General features: G+C 46.5%; 2 pseudogenes; both read right to left on the bottom strand.

The window, feature by feature from the left end:
- Positions 1-7,439: 7,439 nt before the first annotated feature.
- Positions 7,440-7,537, bottom strand: LOC135277365 (U6 spliceosomal RNA; annotated as a pseudogene).
- An 8,786-nt stretch (positions 7,538-16,323) lies between these two features.
- Positions 16,324-22,549, bottom strand: LOC105706760 (amyloid-beta A4 precursor protein-binding family A member 2-like; annotated as a pseudogene).
- Positions 22,550-26,171: the final 3,622 nt, after the last annotated feature.

Raw genomic sequence — 26,171 nt, 5'->3', positions numbered from 1 at the left:
CTGTCAGCCAGGCTGGAGTGCGGTGGTGTAATCAGCTCACTACAGCCTCGAACTCCTGGGTTCACGTAATCTTTCTGCCTCAGTCTCTCAAGTAGCTGGGACTGATGCAGGATAGGTGAGCCCCAAACTGGGTTCTTGGCTTCACCCAGGAAATAATTTAAGAGCAAGCTCGTGGTAGGGTAGAAGAAAACCGTTTCACTGAAGCAGCAGTGTTCTGGCTTCGGCAGTGTGACAGCTCTGTGACTGCCCCTGCAGAGCAGGGCTATGCCATCGGCAGAAAGCAGCAACTCAGGGCAGTTCTGCATTCATGTTTATACCTACTTTTAATGGCATTCAGATTAAGAAGCGGTTTATGCAGACATTTCTAGGGAAAGGGGAGTAAATTCTGGGTCACTGGGTTGTTGCCATGGAAAGGGAAACGCATAGGTGTTGCCATGGCAATGGTAAACTGACAGGGCACACTGGTGGGCGTGTCTTATGGAAAGCTGCTTCCACCCCCTCCCTGATTTAGCTAGTTCTCAGTTTGGTCCAGTGTCTGAGACTCACCTCCAGAGTTGAGTGCCACCTCTTGCCTTAGGACTACAGGTGTGAGCCACCATGCCCGGCTAAGAGAAGTGTCTTTTTTTTTTTTTGAAACAGGGTTTCACTCTTGTTGTCCAGGCTGGAGGACAATGGTGCGATCTCGGCTCACCGCAACCTCCACCTCCCAAGTTCAAGTGATTCTTCCTGCCTCAGCCTCCCGAATAGCTGGGATTACAGGCATGTGCCACCATGCCCAGCTAATTTTGTATTTTTAGCAGAGACAGGGTTTCTCCATGTTGGTCAGTCTTGTCTCGAACTCCTGACCTCAGGTAATTTGCCCACCTTGGCCTCCCAAAGTGCTGGAATTACAGGCGTGAGCCACTGTGCCTGGTGAGAAGTATCTTTAAATTGAGGTGCATACCTGTCTCACCACACCTTTCCTCTTTACCGCCAACTGGGAAATGGACGTGACGTAGAGAACTCAAGCCGCCTTACTGCACCTTGAGATGAGAGTCATATTCCAGCAATATTAAGAAAGCCGCAAAGAGCTTTCTTAGATGAGAGAAATAAACTGCATGTGTTTAAATCACTGTCAAACTGGGCTTTCTGCTACTTGAGCCAAACTTAGCCCAAAAAGTCATACCACACAGACTTCTTTTGATTTTCAGATTCCAAAATGTTCTGGCTACAATTGTCTCTACGGCTGTCTTAATCCTTATACATTTATTTACTGAAACAAAATGAAAAGTACTGCTGTTTGCCATTTTAATGGGCCTTCAGGAGAAAGTGGCAATAAATGTATGTGTTCACGGTATTAACTTTTTTTTTTTTTTTTTTTTTTTTTTGCCTCCTGGGTTCAAGTGATTCTCCTCCCTCAGCCTCCTGAGTAGCTGGGGCTAAAGGCACGTGCCTCCACACCCGGCTAATTTTTGTATTTGTAGTAGAGATGGGATTTCACCATATTGGCCAGGCTGGTCTCAAACTCTTGACCTTGTGCTCCACCCGCCTCGACCTACCTAAGTGCTGGGATTACAGGCGTGAGCCACTGCGCCAGGCCAGAGTACTATCTTTAATCAAAAGTCTGCTCTCATAAGATTCTTGAGAAAATTAAACAGTATAATGAACAGAAAGTTTATAGGATAATGCCTAGCTCAGGGAAGGCACTTAATAAGTGACAGTAATTATGATGGTACTTTTATGATCGTTAATACCATTGCTATTATTTCAAATGTGTCATCGGGCACTCATTTCTACAAGTCATGCTAACACGCAATTTGAAAGGAACAAAAGAGGCATATATATAGTTTGTAGCTGCACAAATCTAAATCAACATACATTTATTGATTTTTTTTTCATAAATCAAGAGAATATATTTTACTGATTAGGGATTTAAGCAGCCTGATTTAGCTCCTCTAGGCAACAAATTATGTTTTGTTGACCAGGCAGAAATTGAATTGTATGCAAAAAGTCATTCTGCCGCCCTCTCATTTCCTCATGGGCTAGGAACTTGGAAGCTTGATTGAATTCTTACAATAAAGGTACTGCTCTGCTAAGGGAAGTGTCTTTTGTTTTTTTTGTTTGTTTGTTTTTGAGACGAAGTCTGGTGTTGTTGCCAGGCTGCAGTGCGGTGGCATCATCTTGGCTCACTGCAACCTCTGCCTCCCAGGTTCAATCAATTCTCCTGCCTCAACCTCCCATGTACCTGGGACTACAGGCGCATGCTACCACGCCCGGCTAGTTTTTTGTAGTTTAATAGTAGAGGCGCGAATTCACTATGTTGGCCAGAATGGTCTGGCTCTCCTGACCTTCTGATCCACCCACTGCGGCCTCCCAAAGTGCCGGTATTACAGGTGTGAGCCGCCGCGCCTGGCAGAGAAGTGTCTTTAAAGTGAGGTGCATACCTACTTACAGTGGATACAGAGTCTCGATCTGTTGACAGTGAGTGGATGCTTGGGTAAGAATCTTAATCCTCCAACATCCTTTTCTTCAGCCACTAACATGAGGATAAATTTATGTCCTTACCTTTTTATCCTAATCTTTATATTTTTGCCCTTTTCTTACTCCTTGATGCTCTCTACATCGCTAATAATTGCTAAAAATAGCTCTACAATCCAGCTGGAGACAGCATAAGTGGATACTTAACACCTGTGTGCAAGTCCAGGCCTGCCTTTGGCTGAGTAACCTCTTCATATCTCCGTTTCCCCATCGGGAAGGTGGGGGTAATGTTAATGACCACCTCTTGAGTGTGTGGTAAAGACTACAAGAGATAATGCTTGCAAAGTGCTTAGAACAGAGACTGCTACATAGTAAACATAAAATAAGCAAGAACAATTAAGAGTTACCTGCAGGCACTGTGCTAAACCATGCGGATAATTTAATTATTTGATTATCACAGAAACTCTGTGAGGTCAAGGCTATTATTATTATTATTTGAGACAGAGTCTGGATCTGTCAACCAGGCTGGAGTTCTGTGGCACGATCTTGGCTCATTGCAACCTCCGCCTCCTGGGTTCAAGGAATTCTCCTGCCTCAGCTTCCAGAGTAGCTGGGATTACAGGCATGCACCACCATGCCTGGCTTATTTTTTTTATTTTTTATTTTTTTTGTATTTTTTGTAGAGGCGGGGGTTTCACCATGTTGGTCAGGCTGGTCTCAAACTCTTGGCCTGGTAACCTGCCTGCCTCAGCCTCCCAAAGTGCTGGAATTACAGGCGTGAGCCACTGCACCCGGCCGGGTCAATGCTATTATTTTCCCTATTTTACCAATGAGGTAAAAAGTAAAAGTAGGGAAAGGTTAGGTAACTTTGCTAATTTAACACAGATTATTGGTGATGAAACCTGGCTTTGAACCTGGCTTTGGATGTCTGCCTCAACAGTCATTGTCATAGCCACGCCACAGCACCTGTCTGAATCAGCTTTGGTGCTGACAGTTAATGATAAACTTTCTGCAGTTTTCTGCATCAATTGAAAATGATACAAACATTTGAGTTAGATACAAGAAGTTCCAAGAGATCTATTGTACAGCATGGTGACTATAATTAATAACAATGTATACTATTCTTGAAAACTGCAGAGAATACATTTAAAGTTTTCTTGCTACAAAATAATAAGTATGTTAGGCCAAGTGTGGTGGTTCACGCCTGTAATCCCAGCACTTTGGGAGGCTAACGTGGGTGGATCACGAGGTCTGGAGTTTGAGACCATCCTGGCCAGCATACTGAAACCCCATCTCTACTTAAAATAAAAATTAGCTGGGCGTGGTGGCGGGAGCCTGTAGTCCCAACTACTCGGGAGGCTGAGGCAGGAGTATCGCTTGAACCTAGAAAGTGGAGGTTGCAGTGAGCCCAGATCGCGCCATTGTACTCCAGCCTGGGCAACAAGAGCGAAACTCTGTCTCAAATAAATAAATAAATAGTATGTGAAGTAATGCATATGTTAATTAGCTTGATTTCACCCTTCCACAATGTATACATATATCAAAACAACAAGTTGTATATAATACATATATACAATTTTTATTTGTCAATTAAAAAAAGTAAACATGAGGAATGCAGTGGCTCACCCCTGTAATGGCAGCACCTTGAGAGGCTGAGGCAGGAGGATCATCTGAGCGCAGGAGTTCAAGACCAGCCTGGGCAACATAGTAAGACCCCAGTCTCTGCAAAAAAGTAAAGAATAAATAAAAAAGTAAAAGTAAATATGAGCCTGACTGGAAGTAAAATATAAATAACTCAATAAAATGATTAGGAAATTATTTTGCTCATGTTCTGGCCAAGTATAGAAAAACCTCTACAGAGTTAAACAGAAGAAAAATAATAGCCAGTATTATTCGGCTCTTACTATGTGCCCATTCAGTAATAAGCACTTTGGGTGTATTAACTTATTGAATCTCACAATGACCCTATAAGGAATATACCTTTTTTTTTTGCGATGGATTCTCACTCTGTCTCCTAGGCTGGAGTGCAGTGGTGTGGTCTCGGCTCACTGCAACCTCCACCTCCCGGGTTCAACTAATTCTTCTGCCTCAGCCTCCCAAGTAGCTGGGACTACAGGCATGCGCCATGATGCCCAGCTAATTTTTGTATTTTTAGTAGAGATGAAGTTTCACCATGTTGCCCAGGATGGTCTCGATCTCTTAACCTCGTGATCTGCTCACCTCGGCCTCCCAAAGAGCTGGGATTACAGGCATGGGCCACTGTGCCTGGCCATGAATATACTATTAACATCCCTATCATACAGGTGAGGAAACACAGGCAGACAGAGGTTTAGAATTAAGGAGCAGCAAGTGGCAGACAGCATTACGTCTTACTGCCTCTGAAAACTCTGCCCTTAGAGAATTTATAATCTACACAGGAAGACAGACAGCCCCTTGAACCTGCTTGTCTAACACACGTCTCTGCTCCTGTCATCTCCCCAACCCACTCGCAGTCAACTATTCAGGAGCTATTCTAGACCACCAGGTGCGCATTCTAGACAGCTATTTGGAAGCTGCCCTGTACAGTGGCTCGCCTGTGTTGAAGCTGAGGACTTCGGTTACTTCTCACCACTGTGGGAAGTAGAAAAGTTCCTCTTCAAAGTTTCCTTTCTTGTTTAAGAAAAATTCATAAGTGTTAGAAATAATAGTTTGTTTTAAACATTCTTCAAAAGCCTTCTTGCCTTTTTGCTAAAGGCCCTTATACTGTGTAGCTGTTAGACATGCTTACAGGCATGTAGTACATTCTGTGTCTTTGCACTTTAATCAAGGTATCTCTGCTGGATGTTCTCACAGGTTGTCTCTGCTCACAGCCTATGCCCCTTCCTTATTTGGACTTCCTTTTTTTTTGCTCTCCATTGCTTTGACCCGTTTAGAAAAGTTTCAAGTTATTAGCCAATTAGATTGTGAGGTCTGGCTCCAGCCAGCCAAGATCAGGCACAACAGTAAGGACAACCCCAAAAGCACACGAAATAAATCTGTCTGCTCTCCTTTGTTCGTTGTACTCTCGTGGCAAGATTGCTAGTGGGAGTACCCTTTCTGCAGGAAGTAAAAAGAATCGCTGGGCTGGGAAATCCTTTGTCCCATTAGTAATTTTTCTTTGCAGCACCGAAAGAAAAATTGTGTACATAACAAGCACCTTGCCGTTGCCCTGGATGTAGGCGACAGTGGCCAGTCTGTGGCAGAGCAAGATCTGAGAGAGCCTTCCACGGGGCTTCACTGCACGAAGGCAGTGCGATGTCCCTTGCTTGGGGTCTGTGTCCATCTTGTAGGTGTTGAAGGCTTGGTGGAAGATGGTCTTCATTACCCATGAGGAAAGAGCAAGGGAGTTGGGAATCTGGCTCTCTGCTTCAGGAAACCCATCATGCAGACTGACAAAAATACTTTCTCAGCATGATCTTAACAAGAACTCAGGAAGGTAACTAAATTTCTTACAATTGGTGGTGAAGGGTAGAAGTAATGATTAAGCAATTATTTAAAATTTAGTTTTTGAAAGACTAATAATTTAAAAATGCATATGGATGGTGCAGTCTATTTTATTTTTATTTTTTGAAACCAAGTCTCGCTCTGTTGCCCACATTGGAATGCGTGGCTATCTCTGCTCGCTGCAACCTCTGCCTCCCAGGTTCAAGTGATTCTCATGTCTCAGCCTCCCAAGTAGCTGGGATTGCAGGTGTCCACCACCACACTCCGCTAATTTTTGTGTTTTTAGTAGAGATGGGGTTTCACCATCTTAGCCAGGATGGTCTTGATCTCTTGACCTTGTGATTACAGTCGTGAGCCACTGCATCTAGCCAGCATTTTCTTCCATTGTGGTTGTAGTCAAAGTGGCACCTATGGCTTTATCAGCAGTAAAAATAATGGATATTTTTATATGACATTACAGTTGTTGCAGAAATCCCAAACTACTGTTTATGCTCTCTGATTTTTGAAATTATATAAGCTATTAGATTTGATTTTAGATTTCGGTAATTCTTTTTTTTTTTTTTTTTAATGGAGTCTCACTCTGTCTCCCTGGCTGTAGTGCAGTGGTGTGATCTCAGCTCACTACAATTTCCGCCTCCTGGGTTCAAGTGATTCTTCTGCGTCAGCCTCCCAAGTAGCTGGGACAACAGGCACGCGCCACCACGCCCATCTAATTTTTTGTATTTTTTAGTAAAGACAGGGTTTCATTGTGTTAACCAGGATGGTCTCGATCTCCTGACCTCGTACTCTGCCCACCTCTGCCTCCCCAAGTGCTGGGATTACAGGCATGAGCCACCATGCCCAGACTAGATCTTGGGGTGTCATGAATTATGAAAGAAGCACATATATTCTATATAATAAATTTTGAAAACATTTTGATACTGTATTTAGTTCTATCAAATTTTTTAGGCCGGACGCAATGGCTCCCATCTGTAATCCTACCACTTTGGCAGGCCCAGGTGGGAAGATGACCTGAGGTCAGTAAATCGAGACCAACGGGGGCAACATGGTGAAAGCTCATCTCTACTAAAAGTACAAACATTAGCCAGGCATGAGTGGTACATGCCTGTAGTCCCAGCTACTCAGGAGGCTGAGGCAGGAGAATAGCTTGAACCCAGGAGGCAGAGTTTGCAGTGAGCCAAGATCATGTCATTGCACTCCAGCCTGGGCTACAGAATGAGACTCCGTCTCAAAAAAAATTTTTTTAATCATCCATTTATTTTATTTTATGCATTTAAACACATAATCCTCAGATGGGGTCTGTCTGTAGGATTCATCAGACTGCCAAAGTGTTCCACGAGGCAAAAGAGGTTGACATTTTGCATACATTTTATACAAACAAAATTGTTTGTTTCTGACTGTCTTTCCAAAAACCACAATCCTGTGAAGTGTGTGCTGCTGTCATTATAGAAATGAATCGAGACACAGAGAGGTTAAGTAACTTTCCAGAGATCACACAGTAAGTAGCAGAGCTTGCCTTTGAAGCCAGGCGCCAACTCTTTTATTTCCCTGTGCAGGGGACATGCTAATTTTCTCTGTATCATTTCAATTTTAGTATATGTGCTGACAAAGCGAGTACAGGGTCCCAACTTTTAAGCATCATGTTAAGCTGCCTCTTTCAATGTGGTCCTTGCCCTTAAAACATTTGTAGTCTTTTTTCTGGAGTGGTGGAGCAGGGTCTCATGCTGTCACCCAGGCTGGAGTGCAGTGGCAACTGCAGCCTCAGCCTCCCAGATTGGAGCGATCCTCCCATCTCAGCCTCCCGAGTAGCTGGGATTACAGGTATGTGCCACCACACACAACTCATTTTTTTACTTTTGTAGAGACAGGGTCTCACTATATTGGCCAGGCTGTTCTCAAACTCCTGGGCTCAAGTGATCCTCCTGCCTTGGCCCCCCAAAGTGCTGGGATACAGGCATGAGCCACCATGCCTGTTTGAAACACTTATGATCTGCTGAAGAAGACAGATTTGTTCTATCTGCCTCACTGCCTCCTGCACACAGTTCCACTTCCTTTCCTGCTCTCATGCCCAGAGAGGTTTCTGAATTTGTTATCACATTATATAAAAAGTAAAGATAGATTTTTATTAAATTCAGATGATAGATTCAGAGTGATTTAATGTAGCTAAGACTCTTTGGCAGATCTTACATGAAGAAGTCACCTAAATTTTCTTACATGTGGATTAACTGGGCACAGAATTTTAAAGATTTTATGACTTAGCTGGGGGGTGTGCTGTACATGTCCACTAAATTTTTGAGGTGATTGTTCTGAGAGAGTTTCTCTTGTAGACACCTATCGACGTTATTCCAGGAGAGAAGAAAGTCATCCACACCTAATAAAGAAAACATCTCTGTTATATCCACAAGAGGTAAAACAGGAAGAAAAAAAGGAATTTTGGGGTAACCTAAAAATGTATTCTACCAGGGATGCTGGCCTCAGAGTCTTTAGGAAGAAACAGGCTCCTGCTGGCAAATGACAGGGACTTTCAAGAGGAAGAGCCTCCGCTGGTCAACAAAGATTCATGCTAGTGCAGACTCTCTGCGATACCTGTCCATAGCTGTTCCCCAACTCCTAACAAACAGAGCTCTGAATTTGACAGCCTTGTGACCTGATGTGGTTGGGATCTGTGTCCACACCCAAGTCTCATGTTGAGTGTGATCCCCAGTGTTGGAGGTGGGACCTGGTGGGAGGTGATTAGGTCCTGGGGATGGATACTTCATGAATGGTTTAGCACCATCTCCTGGTGCTGCTCTCATGACAGTGAGTGAGTTGTCGTGAGATTGGCTTGTTTAAAAGTGTGTAGCACTCACCCAGTCCCATCCTTGCTCTTCCTCTAGCCGTATGACGTGCCCGCTCTTCCTTTGCCTTTTGCCATGATTCTAAGTGTCCTGAAGCCTCCCCTGAAGCTGAGCAGAAGCCAGCATTATGCTTCCTGTAAAACCTGTGGAACTATGAGCCAGTTAAATCTCTTTTCTTTATAATTACCCAGTCTCAGATATTTCTTTATAGCAGTATGAGAATGGACTAATGCATGCCCTGACATTGGAATTAATTCACCATTAGTCCAAGACATTCAAGGCAACCCATTCCTCCTGACCCTGGTCAAGATCTGAGCCTCATCCCACAAGGCTAAGCACAAATACGGGTTCCCCTGAAAGCCTTCACAGGCCCTCCAGAACCTTTGTATGGTTCATTTAGTACCTATATGTCTCCTTACAGCATTTATCTTTATTTTAGTTGAAAAAAATGGTTTTGAGTGCTTTAGTCATTTAATGTCTATTTCATCTAACAGAATATTAGTGTGTTAGGCATCACGGTAATCCCCAGTACCTAGTAAAGTGCCTGGTAAGTAATAGATGCTCAGTGAATACTTGCTGAGTGACTGACTGCTTTCTGAAGAGAAGTTTGAAATGATGCAGATACTCTATCACCTGGCATGCTCTACTCTGAGATGCAGGTTAGCAAGATGCAACTAGAAGTGGCTTCTAAGTTAGGACAAAATTATTTCTTATAATCAGAACTCCTGCCTTAGAGTGGGTTCAGGGCTGGTTAGTTCAAGAACCCAGGCTTTTTTGTTTTGTTTTGTTTTTAAGACAGGGCCTTGCTCTGTCATCCAGGCTGGAATGCCATGCCATTATCATTGTTCACTGCAGCCTCAAACTCCTGGGCTCAAGTGGTCCTCCTGCCTGCGCTTTCCAAGTAGCTGGGACTTACAGGCATGCAGCACCATGCCTGGCTAATCTAGGCTCTTTTTATATTTTCTTTTCTCTTTCTTTCTTTTTTTTTTTTTCCGACAGAGTTTCTCTCTTTTTGCCCAGGCTGGAGTACAACGGCATGATTTTGCCTCACTGCAACCTCCGCCTCCTGGGTTCAAGTGATTCTTCTGCCTCAGTCTCCCAAGCTGGAACTACAGGCATGCAGCACCATGTCTGGCTAATCCAGGCTCTTTTTATCTTTTTTTTTTTTTTTTTGATGGAGTTTCACTCTTGTTGTCTAGGCTAAAGTGCAATGGCACGATCTCCGCTCACTGCAACCTCCGCCCCCTGTGTTCAAGTGATTCTCCTGCTTCAGCTTCCCAAGTAGCTGGGAATACAGGCGCGCACTACCACGCCCAGCTAATTTTGTATTTTTTGTAGAGACAAGGTTTCTCCATGTTGGTCAGGGCGGTTTTCAACTCCGGACCTCGGGTGATCCTTCTGCCTCGGCCTCGCAAAGTGCTGGGATTACAGGCGTGAGCCACCTCGCCCAGCATCTTTTTATCTTTTCATTCTGCTATTCTCTTCAGGGCATTAGCTGGCTCCACTCATGTTTCCAGTATACTGGCCATAATTCCAAGGTGAGAAGATTATATCTGAAAGCAGAAAAACATTCCTTCCTTGTGCCCCCACGCTCAGCTAATTTTTGTATATTTTTAGTAGAGATGAGGTTTTACCATGGTAAAACCTCAGGCTGGTGTCAAACTCCTGACCTCATGATCTGCCTGCCTTGGTCTCCCAAAGTGCTGGGATTACAGGCGTGAGCCACCACGCCTGGCCTAGAAGGGGAGTTTCATAGACATCCAAGAATGCCTGTCATTTACCCTCACTGTGCAGCAGTAGGCTAGTAACATGCAGAAACTCATTAGAACAAATATTGGCGTCAAAATACTGTGTGTAGTTTTGGAAAAAAAGTGCGATTTTCCTTAAAAAATATTCCTATTTTTCAGGTCACTCAGATGGCAATGGAGTGCTGATTAAATCCACTTAAGTCAATAATCCACTTGCAGATGGAAAAAAAAACCTCACAGTTACTCACTTTCATTGTAATTCAAATATTAATGGCCTTATGTTCAGAAGTTTAAAAGATGTCAGATTACACAGATTTAGTGACTAATACAGAAACCAAAAGAACTTAAACATTACAAGGTAACAATTCAAAATAGTTACCATCTAACAACAATAACAGCAGTAAGTAACATTATATATTTAGTGTTTGTGTGCTAGTGCCAGGTATTGTTAGTGGTATACCTGCATTATTTTATCTGATCACAACTATAAGGAATTTACAGGCTGCCTTGATGGTTTTAAAAATCTTTTCGTGGAGTAATTAGAATATTTATAGTCAATAGGCAAGAATATATATATGTACATAATGTGTGTCTGGTAGAGGACCTTTGGGCACCCCCCCCCCCCGCCCGCCACATGGAAAGTGCCTAACTTCCGGATGAGGAAAGCCCCTCCTCCCTCGCAAGGAGGGTCCCTTATCTCAGTCTGTCTGCCGCCTTGGCTCGGCCCGATTCCAGCAGCCTTCCGGCCGGGCAACCAACTGAACCAATCACCATCCGCCCCATCAGCTCTCCAGTAACTTCCGGCCTGACAAGCTCCCTGCCTGGCAGACATCCCCCCCCCCACCCCCCGACAGCCAACCTGACCTATTGCCACCTGCCAAATCAGCTCTCCCACTCCCCCAATCCTTCTACCCCTATAAAAACTGCCAAACAAAGAAAGCCGGTGCGAGACTGCTGACTCTTCCCCCGTTACAAGTCCAGTCCGCCCGGAGACTCTCCAATAAAGCCTGAACTCTTTCATCTGGTCTAATTCGGTCGCGCCTTGGGGTCCAAGTTATGAGGGTCCGGGCAGGTCAGACAATGTGCCCATATATATGTACATAATGTGCACATATATATACACACATGTATATATAGTACCTATGTACACGTGTACATATTGTAATATCACAATAAATGTATGTGTACATGTGTACACAATACATATGTACACATGTACAATATGTACATTTATTGTGATATGTATTATATATAGTGATTATATATATTATTGTGATTATAATATATCATTGTGATATTACAGTAAGTTTGCAGATTGTACTCATGTACATATGTATTGTGTACACATGTACATATAAATGTATATATTGTACACATTATGTACATTTATTGTACATATGTATTGTGTACACAAATGTACATCACAATAAATGTACATATTGTAGATATCATATACATTTATTGTAATATCCCAATAAATGTATACATTATGACTACATTCTGGAATATTATTTTTATTATGTTAGATACAAATTACTTCTAATATCAAAGTGGGTATACACCCATGTGTGTACATTTTCTGATATTATCCATAATATCCTGGGTAGATATTACTCTCATTGTGAAAGCAAGTGTACTCTCTGTGATTGTTCCAATATCACAGGCGGTGTACAACGCTTCTGTGATATATTTCCTAATATCCGGGGAAGAGAGGATGATTATACTCTCAATATCACAGGAAGTGTACACTACCACTGTAATATTGTTTCTAATATCCAAAAACGGAGAGGATATTACTCCAAATATCTCAGGAAGGGCACAAACCCCCAGTGATATTGTTCCTAGTATCTAGGGGATGAGAGATGATATTACTCACAGTGTAGTGGGGGCTGTACACCCACTCTGTGATATTGTTCCTAATATCCAGGGAAGGAAAGGATGATATTACTGCCCATATGGTAATACTCTCAATATGGCAAGAGGTGTACACTACACTCTGATATTGTAACTAAGGTCCACAAAAAAACCAATTATGTTGAATTAAATATTGCAAGGGGTGAAACCCCCCGTGATCTCAATTCTAATGTGAAGGGGAGTGAGGATGATATTTTTGTCAATATCGCAGAGGTGGAACTAGAACTAGTTATTGTGCCTAACATCCAAAAAGAAACACAATAACATTATCTTCTCCCTATGATATGGTTCCCAATATCATATTACTCCAAATTTTCTAAATAGCCACTGTGGGCACTGCCTAGCCAGAGGGTTCGTAGCTGCCAGCGGGGGCCGGGGTGCTGCTACTAGCCAGAGGATCCGGAATATCCAGGGTGGGGCGGAGGGATATTCCTCGCCCTAGGGCAGTGGCTGTGGCAGCCCCCTAGCCATAGGGTTCATAACTAGAGGGGAAGGGGAGGCTATTCCTTGCCCTAGGGTGAGGGCTGCTGGTAGCCCCCTAGCCATAGGGTCCTTAATATCCAGGGGGTGCCGTGGTCATATTCCTCACCCTATGGCGGGGGCTGCGGGCAGTCCCCTAGCCATGGGGTCTGGAATATCCAGGGGGAGCCGGGGGATATTACTCACCCTAGGGCGGGGGTTGATATGTGTGTACATTTTAGTGAGATATTACTGCTAATATCGCTAATATGATATGGGTGTATATTTTAAAGCGATATTACTCCTGATATTGTAGTTGGGGGGTTTATATGGGTGTATATTTTAAAGACATACGACTCCTAATATCATAGTCGGGTTGATATAGGTGTATATTTTAAAGAGATATCACTCCTAAAATCATAGATGGTGTAGAGTATGTTTGAACACTTTATGATATTGTTCGTAATATTCAGCATATGACATTACTCGTAATATTAAAGTGTGTGTACAGTATTTGGGTACACCCTATATTATTCATAATATCCGTGGGAGAGATACTACGAATCACAGGTGTGGGCACCCTAACATCCAGGGACAGCCGGGGTGATATTACTCGCCATATAGTGGGTGGTTGAGATGGGTCTACATTTTAAAAAGATATTACTCCTAATATTTTAGTCTGGTTGATATGGGTATATATTTTTTTAAAGAGATACTACTCCTAACATCATAGCCAATGTAGAGAGTATGTTTGAACACTCTGTGATATTATTCGTAATATTCAGCATGTGACATTACTCATATTAAAGTATGTGTACAGCAATTGGGTACACCCTCTGATATTATTCATATCTTAGGGAGAGATATTACTTGAAATATCAAAGTGGCTGTACACCATGTGTGTACACTCTGTGATGCTAATGGTAGTATCCTAGGAAGAGGTGACACTCCTAATATGACAGTGGGTGTACAGCATGTGTGTACATCCATTGATATTACTTGTAACATTCTAGAGAGATATTACTCCTCACATCAAACTGAGTTTACATCCTGTAATATTATTCATAATATCCCATTTCTCCTAATATCACAGTGAGTGCACACAATGCATGTATACCATGTGTGCACACTCTGTGATGTTGTAATATCACAGAGATATCACAGTAAATGTACACATTATGTACATTTATGGTACATTTATTGTGATATTACCATAAATCTACATGTGTACATATGTACATAATGTGCACCTATATTACACGTGTATTGTACATATGCACATGTGCACTATATGTACAAGTGTACATATTGTACATAACATGCACATATATATTGTACATTATGTGTAATGTGCACATACATGTACACGTATACATATTGTAATATCACAAATGTTTATGTACACGGGTACACAATACATATGTACATATGTACAATATGTACACAATGTGTACAATATATATTGTCATGTATTGTATATATATTGATATTAAATGTACATATTGTACACATATACATATGTATTGTGTACATGTGTACAATATGTACATTAATATGTACATTTGTATTGTGTACATATGTGTACACAATACATATGTACATATTGTACACATGTACATTTATCGTAATATCCCAATAAATGTACACATGAGTACATTCTGGGATATTATTTTCAGTATATTAGGTATTAATCCTAGTATCAAAGTGGGTATACACCATGTGTGTACATTTTGTGATATTATCCATAATATCCTAAGCAGGTATTACTCTCATTGTGAAAGCAAGTGTACACACTATGATATTATTCCTAATATCCTAGAAAGATATTGCTCCTAAAGTCACAGTGGGTGAATGCTGTGTGATATTACTCATAGTATCTCAGATATTACTCTTGATATCACAGTTGGTGTACGCCATGTGATACTATTTGTAATATCTTAGGGAGATATTCCTCCTTATATCACAGTGGGTGTATGCCATGTGATATTTTTTGTAATACTCTAGAGAGGTACTACTCCTGATATCACAGTGGGTTTACATTCTTTAATATTCTTTGTAATATTCTAGAAAGATACTGTAAATATCACAAAGGTTGTACAACCTGTGCATTATTTGTAATATCCTAGGACAATATTTTTAGTATCATGGTTGGTGTACATCCTGTTAACATCCTAAAGAAATATTACTCCTAACATTACAGTGGGTGTATACTATGTGATATATTCATAATATCCTGGGGAGATATTACTCCTACTGTCACAATGGCTGTACACCCTGTGATATTATTTGTAATATCCTGGGAAGGTATTTCTTCTAATATTTCAGTGGTGTACACCCTTTCAGATTATTTGTAGTATCTTAGAGAAAACTTACTGCTATTATCACAGTGCGTGTATGTTCTGTGATGTGTGTGATACCCTGGGGAGGTATTACCCCTGATATCACAGTGGGTGTACACTGTGTAACATCTTCCCAAATATAATGAGTAATATCACAGGGCGTACACCCACCGATGTATTAGGAGTAATATCTTTCCAGGATGTTACGCATAGTATCACACTCTGATATTGAGTAATATCTCCCCAGAATATTATGTGTAGTATTATAGGATGTACACACACTGCAATATGAAAAGTAATACCTACCCAAGACATTATGCATAACATCACAGGGTGTACACCCACTGTGATATTACACGTAATATCCTGGGGATATATTACTCCAAATATCCCAGTAATATCCTGGGAAGATATTACACCAATAATATTCTATGGTGTACACCAGTTTTGTACAGCATACAATATTATTCATAATATTCTAAGGAGATATTACACCTAATATTAGAATGGGTATACATTATGTTTAAGACCCTATATTATTTATAGTATCTTAGAAAGATATTACTTCAATATCGAAGCTGATGTCCACCACATGTGTATACTCAGAAATGTTACTCATAATATTTTAAGGAGATATTACTTCTAATATCACTGTGGGTGCATAATGTCAGCCTGTCTGGCACGTGGACAATTGCTCGGCCTGCAGCTGGCGCCTGACTAGGCCAGACAAGGGGCTGGGTGCATAGCAGGGAGGGCGCCTGCCAATCTCCACAGCCATCCTCCTCCTGGGCACACTGACCAAAAGGCACTCCTTAAAACAAAATAAAATATATTACCAAATATTTCAGGGCGGGCGCAGTGGTTCATGATGCCTATAACCCCATCCCTTTGGGAGGCTGAGATAGGTGGATCACTTGAGTTCAGGAGTTCAAGAGCAGTCTGGTCAACATGGTGAAACGCCCGTCTCTACTAAAAACACAAAAATTACCCTGGCGTGGCTGCATGTGCCTGTAAACCCGGCTACTCAGGAGGCTAAGATGGGAGAATCTCTTGAACTCGGGAGGCAAAGGTTGCAGTGAGTCAAGGACGACAGAGCAAGACTCCATCTCAAGAATAAATAAATACATAAATAAAGTATTTAAAGTAAGTAAGAAAGTATTTCAAACATACATAAATCTGTAGGAAGCCCATATGTCAAACACCTGGGTACCACTCTCTGGGGTTATCAGAACATACTCATACGTAGTTGTACTTGCTTCAGACTTTTTCTTGTTTCATGAACTAAAACAAACTTATATATGAAATAAAGCCCCCAGAACCTCCCTCCACAGGCTCATTCCTCTACCCATCCCTAGAGGTACCCACTCCTCTGAATTTAGAGTTTGTCACTCTTGTGCAACATTTTATAGTTCTGCTGACTTCACTGGCATTGGTGATGCTCGTCATGCTCAGGCTCCTCTTGATCTTGGCCATGACTGGATTGATGTCCTCCTCCTGGTCCTCCAAGTACCTGTCACCATGCCTCAGGTGGTAGTGGGAGGCACTGGTGTTCCTGTTGGCCTCTGTGGGGTAGCAGTCCTGGTAGCCCTCTTTGCTGGGACAGCAGTAGCCATCTTCCTCCTGGTCGTGGGCCTCCAGGACAGAGGGCTCATCCTCCAGGATAGGCAGGTGGCCGTCCAGGTAGTCCTGGCTGCTCTCAGCACAGTGGCCGTGGGGGTGCAGGCCTGCTGAGTCCAGCCACTCCTCTCCTGTCCCAGGGAAGGGAGCAGATGGGCCTGAGAGCAGGGGACCTCCTGGTACAGCTCCTGCAGATGCTGAAGCAAGGCAGTGAGAGGGACTGGGTGCCTTGCAGTTCTAATGGAGGCTGAGCTCTTCACTGGTCCAGTTACAAGGCATGTTGTGTGGATGCTCCTGGCACTTGTCGGTGTCTATGGGGTGCGTGCCATGGACCAGGTACTCATCCCCGTTGCAGTCCATGCCCTTCGGGTAGCTGTTGTCCTTGGGGCAGTAGCAGTCGTAGTAGGTGATGCCCTCCTCCTCCTCGGGGAGGCCCTCATCATAGTCCTCCTCCTCGAAGATGTTGTTCACATAGCTGGAGCTGGAGTCCCCATCAGGGCTGTGGTTGTGGCACTCATTCTCCTCGGGCATGGGGCTCTCTGGCCACAGGGTGACCAGTTCCAGGTCCTTGGGCACACAGCCGTCCAAGGGCAGCTCCACGTCTTTGCTCCTGGCTGTGGGGGAAAGGGCCCAGCCTCGCCCTGTGGTCCAACGAGCCGCTCCCTGCACTCTCGCGCTTCCAGTGGGCCATGGCAGGCACTCACACAGCCATCATCTCCTGGAGGCAGCCACTGTGGGAGGAACATTGGGAAGGACAGAGTCAGAACCTCACAAAGCCCGGCCACGCATGGGGCCACTGCAGCCTGACGGCGCTTCCCACTCCATTCTCTAACAGCAATGTGAAAAATGACAGCTGAAGGTTTTCACTGCAGCAATCTTTTAAAAAACTGAAAATGTTATTGGGTTTGAATATTCCAGGAGCAAAAAACAAAAACAAACAAACAAAAAAACTGAGAATGACCTAAGTACCCGTAAATAAAAGAATGATTTAATAAATAACAGCAGAGTTTGTGTGCTGCAAGAGTCAACAGCGTTTTTAAAGAGGCAGGGCAACATGCACCACAGTGAGGGATGTTAAAGGCTTGTTTTGGAAAGAAAATGGCAAGTGAGCTACAGTCAGCACACGTGTGTAGATCCCAGTTCCAGCTCCTACAAGATGGCTAGAGAATACACACACACTCCCCAGCCCATACACGGATGCAAACACACACAGAAAGGGGGAGCCCTGCAAAGGCTTGTTAGCCATGTCCCCTGCGGAGGGGAGGAAAGAGAGGTGGGAACAGAGGGGACTTGCACATTTTACTTTATTAAAGACGTTTGTACTGGTTGAGTCTTTTACCAAATCACATTTTGTTATTCACAAGCATTACAATCAAACCCACCTATGTGTCTTTGAGGGTCTCCTCTTCTAGCTGGGGAGATATCAGCCTGGGACAAAACCACCCATGGGGAAGGGCAGACACCGAGGGGAGGAAGCAGGACTTCCCACATCAGCCACCGCTCTGGGAGTCAGGAGAGGTGGCAAACAGGCCAGTCTCCTCCAGGAAAGCAGCCACTGGGGCAGAGGGGCCAGCCTCCCAGGCGATGGGGATGTGAGCATACCCCAGGGCACAGCCAGAGAGACCCAAAAAACAGGAGGCAGCGCTGACCCAAGGGAGGGCGGGACCAGGGGATGTGCCGGCCAGGACAGCCGGGGGCACACAGATGGCCAGTATTTATTTGGGGAAAACTCAATCATCCCATTTCATTCAATGAGTAGTTTGTGTGGCGGGGGTGTGTGGTGTGCCTGATATACAATGTGTGTGGTATGGTGGGTAGGGAGTGTGTAGTGTTAGGGGCGTCTGTGTGTGTGTTTGTTTGTGTGCATGGTGGCGGGGCGTCGTGGAGGGTTTGGTGAGTGTGTGGAGTGTACTGTGTATGGTGTGTGGTATCTGGTGTGTGTGATGTGAATGTGATGTGCGTGTGGTAAGTGTGGAGTGTGATGCAGTGTGGAAGGGTTCGGAGTGTATTACTTGTGTGCATGGTGTAGTGTTTGTGGTGTGGGTATGTATGAGGTGTGTGTAATGTGTGTGGTTGTATGAGGTGCGTGTAGTGTGTGGTGTGCATTACATGTGTACGGTGTATGTATATGTGGTATTGTGTGGGGGGTGTGTGTGTGAATAAGTTGTCTTTCTGGAAGGTGGTGTGTTATATGGGTGATGTAATATGTATGTGGAGTATGGTGTGCTGTGTGTGTGGTATTTATAAGGTGTGTGAGGCGTGTGGCATGTATGGGGTGTGCGGGTATATATGAAATGTGTATGGTGTGCATGTATGGTATTACGTGGTGTGTGTGGTATGTGTGGCGTGTGTGTATAAGGTGTGTGTGGTGTGTATGGGGTATATGTGGTGTGTAGTATGTGTGAAGAGCATATGTTGTGTGTGAAGTATGTGTGTGGTGTGTGTGTGTGGTGCATATGGGTTAAGTGCCTGGTGTGTGTGAGGTGGGCATGGTATATATGTGGTGTATGTGACATGGTTATGATATGCACGTGGTGTGTATGGGATATGTGTGTGAGGTGGGTATGATACATGTATGGTGTGTGTGAGGTGGGTATGGTATGTGTGTGGTATGTGTGTGGTGTATATGGGTTGAATTCGCAGGGTGAGGTGGGCATGGTGTACATGTGGTGTGTGGTATGTGGGGTGGGTATATGTGTGTTGTGTGTGGTGTGTAAGGGGTATGTGTGTGAGGTGGGTATGATATGTGTGTGGTGTGCGTGATGTACATGAATTAAGTGTGTGGGGTGTGTGAGGTGGGTATGGTATATATGTGGTGTGCGGTGTATACGGGTTAAGTATGTTTGGTGTGTGAGGTGGGTATATGTGTATGGTGTGTGTAAGGTGGGCATGGTAGTTGTAAGGGTTATTGCCGAGTTTAGAATGAGGAAACTGAGGCCAGCATAAGAAGATTAAATGTGAATTTATTAAGCTCCCTGGCGAGGTTCTGTGGTCTGGGAAAGGGGCCAGAGAAGTCATGCCTGACTCCTCTTGACGTGGGGTTTTATAGGGGGTGGAGGCGTTTCGATTGGTTGTGGGGAAGCAGGACGTGGAAGGGGCAAGCTGCCATCGGCAGGTAGGCAGGATTTCCGGTGAGTGGGCCGCCCAGGGGGAGTGGGACCTGGATGGGGCAAAATGCTATTGGGCAGGTTCTGGCGGGGCTTCTTTTAAATTTTGGCAGCGTTCTTCAACGGCAGGCTAGGTGCTGAGTGCAGAGCCTAGTGTTGAGTGCAGAACTGAGTACTGAGTGCAGAAGTGGGCATAGGGGAGTTACATGGCGGAGCTAGGTGCTGTGTGTAGGGCTTGGTGCCGGGCGTGGAGTGGTGACATAGTTTCTAGGCGCGGAGAGAGATGGGCGTGTCCGAGCTCCCGGCGAGGTGACCGGCCTTACAGTAATATGTTTGGTGGCTGTGGTGTATATAAGTTAAGTGTGTGTGGTGTGTGAGGTGGGTATGTGTGTTGTGTGTATGGGGTATGTGTGTTAGGTGGGTATGATATATGTATGGTGTGCATGAGGTGGGCATGGTATATGTGTGATGTATGTGTGGTGTATATGGGTTAAGTATGTGGGGTGTGTGAGGTGGACAAGGTATATATGTAGTGTGTGGTGTGTGAGGTGGGTATGATATGGGTTCAGTATGTGGGGTGTGTGAGGTGGGCATGTATGTGTCGTGTGTGGTATGTATGGGGTATGTGTGATATGTGTGAGGTGGGTATGATATGTGTGGTGTGTATGAGGTATGTGTGTGGTGTGTGAGGTGAGTATGTTATGTGTGGTGTGTATGGGGTATGTGTGTGGGGTGTGAGGTGTGCATGGTATGTGTGCAGTGTGAGGTGGATATGGTATGTGTGGTGTGTATGAGGTATGTGTTGGTGGTGTGAGTTGAACATGGCATGTTTGTAGTGTGTGAGAAGTGAGTATGATATGTGTGTTGTGTGTAAGGGGTATGTGTGCTGTGTGTGAGGTGGGCATGGTATGTGTGTGGTGCGTATACACATGCACACACATGCATACCTATGCACTGCAGATGACAGGCAAGCCGGCAGCCCGGGACACGCAGCGGTGACCAGCTCAGCCAAGGCAGGGCTCGGGGCGGGAGTGGCCAGACCCCTGGCAGCTCAGGATCCTGGATGCACTAAGAGCGTAGGAGGAAAGAACAAGCTGTGTCACCACCTCCACCCAAGTTCATCACTAACATGAACATAAGCTGCACTGAAACTGTTCCACTTGTGATTAGAACCAGAAACACTCCAGATGGGCTCAGCACAGCTAATGGCGGGGAACCGTTCTCAATGTTCTCCTTCACCATCTGCGGCCAGATCTACCACGAGCAGCCATGCCAAGCAGTGCCTGTCCTGGGGAAGGGGTCCGGCCCAGGGGAACGTCCCCGCCGTGCCCCCAACCCGGCGCCTGCAGTCCAGGGACAACGGGGTGTGGGGTCTTGAATTGAGAAGTTTTTCCCTCTGGATCTTATTATAAAGGAAAAGGGAAGGGGGCGAAGATCCAGGCTCGGGTTCGCTGGAGACGGTGAACCCAGAGGCGACCCCAACCCAGTTGCTGTCGGGCACCGGGAGTTGATGCCAGCGCCAAGCGAGGACGGGGGAAGGCACCAGCGGCCTGCACAGCCCGGCGGCGGGACCCAAGTGCCCCCCCGCCCCCAGACAGCGCCTCTAGCCGGCGGGTGGCCATTCGCCGCGAGCCCCCCACCCAACCCGGGGATGCGAGAGCGCCGCCTGGTCCCCGCTGCACCCACCCACCAGTCGTGGGAGAGGGAAATGGCCGGTAGGAGAGAAGTGGGGCCGCTGGGCTGCACCCCCAGATCCCAGCAACAGCCGCCCCGCAGCCCTGCCGAGTGCACAGGGCAGCAACCTCCGGCCGCCCCCAGGCCTCCGGGTCCCTGCAGCGCCGCGGGAGAACCCAGGCTGCCACCTCCGGCGAATCAGGCAGCCCGGGTCCCTAGCTTATCTGGTCAGGCCGCGGGGCTGCTTCAGTGCGCTCCGTCCTCGCCCCGCCGCCGCCCGCTCGGTCCCGAAGCCGAGCTCCTCAGGGAGCCGGCGCCCAGCCGCACACACCCAACCCGGCGCCTGCGGCCCAGGGCGACGCAGTGTGGGGTTTCTAATTGAGGAGGTTTTCCCTCTGCGCCTTACTATAAAAGGAAAGGGAAGCGGGACATGCTCTGGGTTCGGGTTCTCCAACCACGGAACGCACCAGCGGCCCGGCCGGCCCGGTGGGACCCGAGCGGGCGCCCTCCCTCCCGCACCCCAACACCCGCCAGACAGCGCCTGGAGCCGGCACCAAGCGGCCCGTCGTGCGGTGATGCCGCTCGGGATGCGAGAGTTGCCGCCTGGTCCCTGACACACCTGCCCGCCGGTCGTGGGAAGAGGAAGAGGCCGTAGAAGATGAGTGGGGCCGCCGGGCTGCACCCCAAGATCCCAGCAACAGCTGCCTCGCAACCCCGCGGAGTCCAGAGGGCAGCGCTCGGAGCACTTGGGGCGCAACCTCCGCGCCACCCCACACTCCTCCGGGTCCCTGCGGCGCCACGCGAGGCCGCAAGCTGCTACCGGCCAGTCAGGCAGTCGGGTCCCACAGCTTACCTGGCCAGGGCGGGGGAGTGGTGGGGGACTGCTGCAGCGCGCTGCGGTCCCGCCGAGTCGCCGCCCGCTCCCTCCAGAAAGTCGCGCTCCTCAGCGAGCCCGCGCGGAGCCGCACGCGGAGCCCCGGGCGCGTCCCGGAAGCGGTGTACGGCAAGCGCGCAGGGCCGTCTCCACCGGGCGCACGCGCTCTCACCTGAGCCTGCGGAACACGGGCCCGTGAAACGCTCCCTTCCCCTCATCCTCTCTTGGGTCCCTGAGGCGGTCCCGGACACCGGACGGCGGAAAGAGATGGAACACAAAGAGGATGAGTCGGAGCCGGGAGTGCGCGAGGCCCTGCGCCCCCTGGCCCCGGCGCTGGGACAGTCGGCAGGGTGCGTGGGGCTGGTCTCCTGGACCCGGCCTGGCGCTCAGATGCTGGAAGGCGCAGCGCCCCCGAATACCCCGGGACCTGGGGAGCACCCATATTCCCGAGACACGTCCTGGCCCTGCTGGCTACTAAGTTGCAGGGGTCTGGTCCCGCGGGTAGAGCCGGTGAACACGAGGCTCCCACCTTGCCACGGCTGCCGCACTGCGCCCTGCTCACTCTTCCCCGCTACCACCGCAGTTGTAAGAGGCGACCCTAGAGCAAGGAACCCTCGGGGATCGCCGCCTTCGAAAGCCCCATCCGGAAGGAGAGGACCCCTGCTGCCTCCCCACCGCAGCTCCCCTAGGCGCGTGCAAGACTCCAAGTCTTCGCTACGGTCCCCTCTAAGCACAGGATGAAAGGTACAGGCCTATGGCCAGGAACAGTGGCTCCCACCTGTAATCCCAATGCTTTGGAAGCTGAAGCGGGAGGCTCACTTGAGCCTAGCAGTTCAAGTCTGCAGTGAGCTATGATCATGCCGCTTGCACTCCAGGCTTGGTGACAGAACAAGACCCTATCACTTTAAAAAATGAAATAAATAAATTTAAAAATAAAGGTACAGGCCTGCCCCCAGCCTCACTCAGGACCTAAATCTGGTAGGCTTGAGCCAACTGCCAGTATTCGGAGAATTTTTAAAGAATCATTAGGACAAATAGCTAATGCAGGCAGGACTTAAAACCTAGATGACAGGTTGATAGGTGCAGCAAATCACCATGACGCACATATCAACCATGTAACAAACCTACATGTTCAAACCTATACTTGTATCTAGGAACTTAAAGTGAAATTTTAAATAAAAATTTAAAACATATCCCCCATGTAACAAACCTATACCTGTATCTAGGAACTTAAAGTGAAATTTTAAATAAAAAAAAAATGAATCAGGCTGGGCAAGGTGGCTCACGCCTGTAATCTCAGCACTTTGGGAGGCCAAGGCGGGCAGATCACAAGATCAGGAATTCGAGACCAACCTGGCCAACACGGTGAAACCCTGTCTCTACTAAAATACAAAAATTAGCCGTGCGTGATGGCAGGTGCCTGTAATCCCAGTTACTCAGGAGGCTGAGGAAGGAGCACTGATTGAACCCGGGAGGCGGAGGTTGCAGTGAGCCAGGTTCGCACCACTGCTCTCCAACCTGGGCAGCAAAGTGAGACTCAACCTTAGAAAAAAAAGTTGGGGGAGGCCGGATACAAGACAGTTGCTTCCTGTCTTTCTCGCTTTCTGCCATGTGAGGATACAAGCAGATGACCCTCTGTGAACCAGAAGGTGGGCCCTCCCCAAGAACCAACCATGCTAACACCCTGATCTTGGCCATCCAGCCTCCAGAACTGGGAGAAATCAGCGTTTGTTGTGTAAGCCACCGAGTCTATGGCATTTTGTTAGAGCAGCCCAAACTAAGACACTGCCCTAATCATAATGATAGCCCCCTACGTTTCCTTCTAAATGCTTTCAAAGTTTTTTTGTTTGTTTTTTGAGACAGAGTCTCACTCTGTCACCCAAGGTGTAGTGCAGTGGCACGATCTTGGCTCACTGCAGCCTCTGCTCCCGGCTTCAAGAGATTCTCCCGCCACACCCTCCTGAGTAGCTGGGACTACAGGTGCACACCACCACCACACCCGGCTAATTTTTGTATTTTAGTAGAGGTGGGGTTTCACCGTATTGGCGAGGCTGTTCTCAACTCCCGACCTTGTGATCTGCCTACCTCGGCCTACCAAAGTGCTGGGATCACCCAGCCCACTTTAGAAGTTTTGCCTTTCACAACTAGTTCTTTAATCAACTGGCTTTTATTTTTGATATGATGTGAACTAGGGATCTAGTGGTATTTACTTTGCATATGGATAATCAATTGTGCCAACACCATTTGTAGAATATTCCATCCTTTCTCCAATAATCTACAAAGCAACTTCTGTCTCAAGTTTCCATGTGTCATGGGTCTTTTGCTGGGTTCCTCTTCTCTTCTAGTGGCTGATTTGTGCATCCCCTGAACAATTCACTGTCCTAATTCCTTTACCATCATAGTATGCACACAAATCTTCAACCTTCCATTACCCACTGACCTCTATGCCCTTCTTATTCTTTGAAAATATCTTCATTTAAGTTCTGCTAGAAGCAGAGCCTGAGTCAAGGATTCAGGTACAAGCATTTTTCAAGAAGGTGCTTCCAAGAAGCACAGGTAAGAGGGTGGGAAGTGAGATAGGGAAGGAAGAAAGCCAACAGATGGTGCATTTATGAGCAGGTTGCCACAAAGGGTAGCTGGGGCTCAAACTCACTAGGCCCTTCAAAGATACTGCAGCTGAGGGGTGGGGAAACTGTGGTATTTATCCACCGACTCCCATTCCTCATGGCTATTTTAAAAAGGACACAAGATTTACTTTAATCAGATATACTAAGACATACAGATATGGAAATGACTGTCCTGAAGGAAGGAGTTTTTGATACTCAGAGGTCCCTAGAAACAAGTGCCAATCCATGCTGTGCAGGGATACATGGAGAGGCACCAGGGTCAGTCAAGAAGTCAAAGGAGCTAGGGGAAAACATGGGCAAGAGCTTTATTTGTGGCATCCAAGGGAAAGGCAAGGCAAGGCAGGGTAAGCAGGCACAGGATTAGCTCTTCATAGTTTGAATAATTTCACTGGGCTCTGGGGCATTGGGCTGTCCCTAGTTGTCTGGTTCATGACCCTGGGGTGATGACGGCAGATGGACAGCGGCCCAGTGTAAGAGCCCGATGAAGGAGGTGGTTGGGGGTATGGGCTTTGGATTGGCTGCTTTGCAGTGCACTTGCAGGTGAGTCCTTTACTGTCTAGGAACTGGCTCACCCTGGGTGGAGCAGTCTCTCCAGGATCAGCAAGTCCCCAGCTGTCAACACATCAGGAAATACAGGAAATTAAAAGGCATGATGAATACACAGGGTGCTCTCGAAGGCATCAGCCCCTGGCACGTATGTGGCTGGCAATGCCAAGGGCCATGGGGACGGCATGACCAATGTCTGCTGCACTATTTTTTTTTTTCCGACAAAATCTTGCTCTGTCACCCAGGCTGTAGTGCATTGGCAGGATCTCGGTTCACAGCATCCTCCGCCACTGGGTTCAAGCAATTCTCCTGCCTCAGCTTCCCAAGTAGCTCGGACTACAGGCATGCGCCACCATGCCCGGCCAATTTTTTTGTATTATAGTAGAGATGAGGTTTCACCATGTTGGCCAGGATGGTCTTGATCTCTTCACCTTCTGATCTGCCCACCTCAGCCTCCCAAAGTGCTGGGATTACAGATCTGAGCCACCACGCCTGGCCAGCTACACTGTT

The sequence above is a fragment of the Aotus nancymaae genome, unplaced genomic scaffold (assembly GCF_030222135.1).
Source record: "Aotus nancymaae isolate 86718 unplaced genomic scaffold, 86718_ANA_hifiasm-v0.15.2.pri h1tg000030l, whole genome shotgun sequence".
NCBI classification, from domain to species: domain Eukaryota; kingdom Metazoa; phylum Chordata; class Mammalia; order Primates; family Aotidae; genus Aotus; species Aotus nancymaae.
This window is presented reverse-complemented; position numbering and strand designations above follow the sequence as displayed.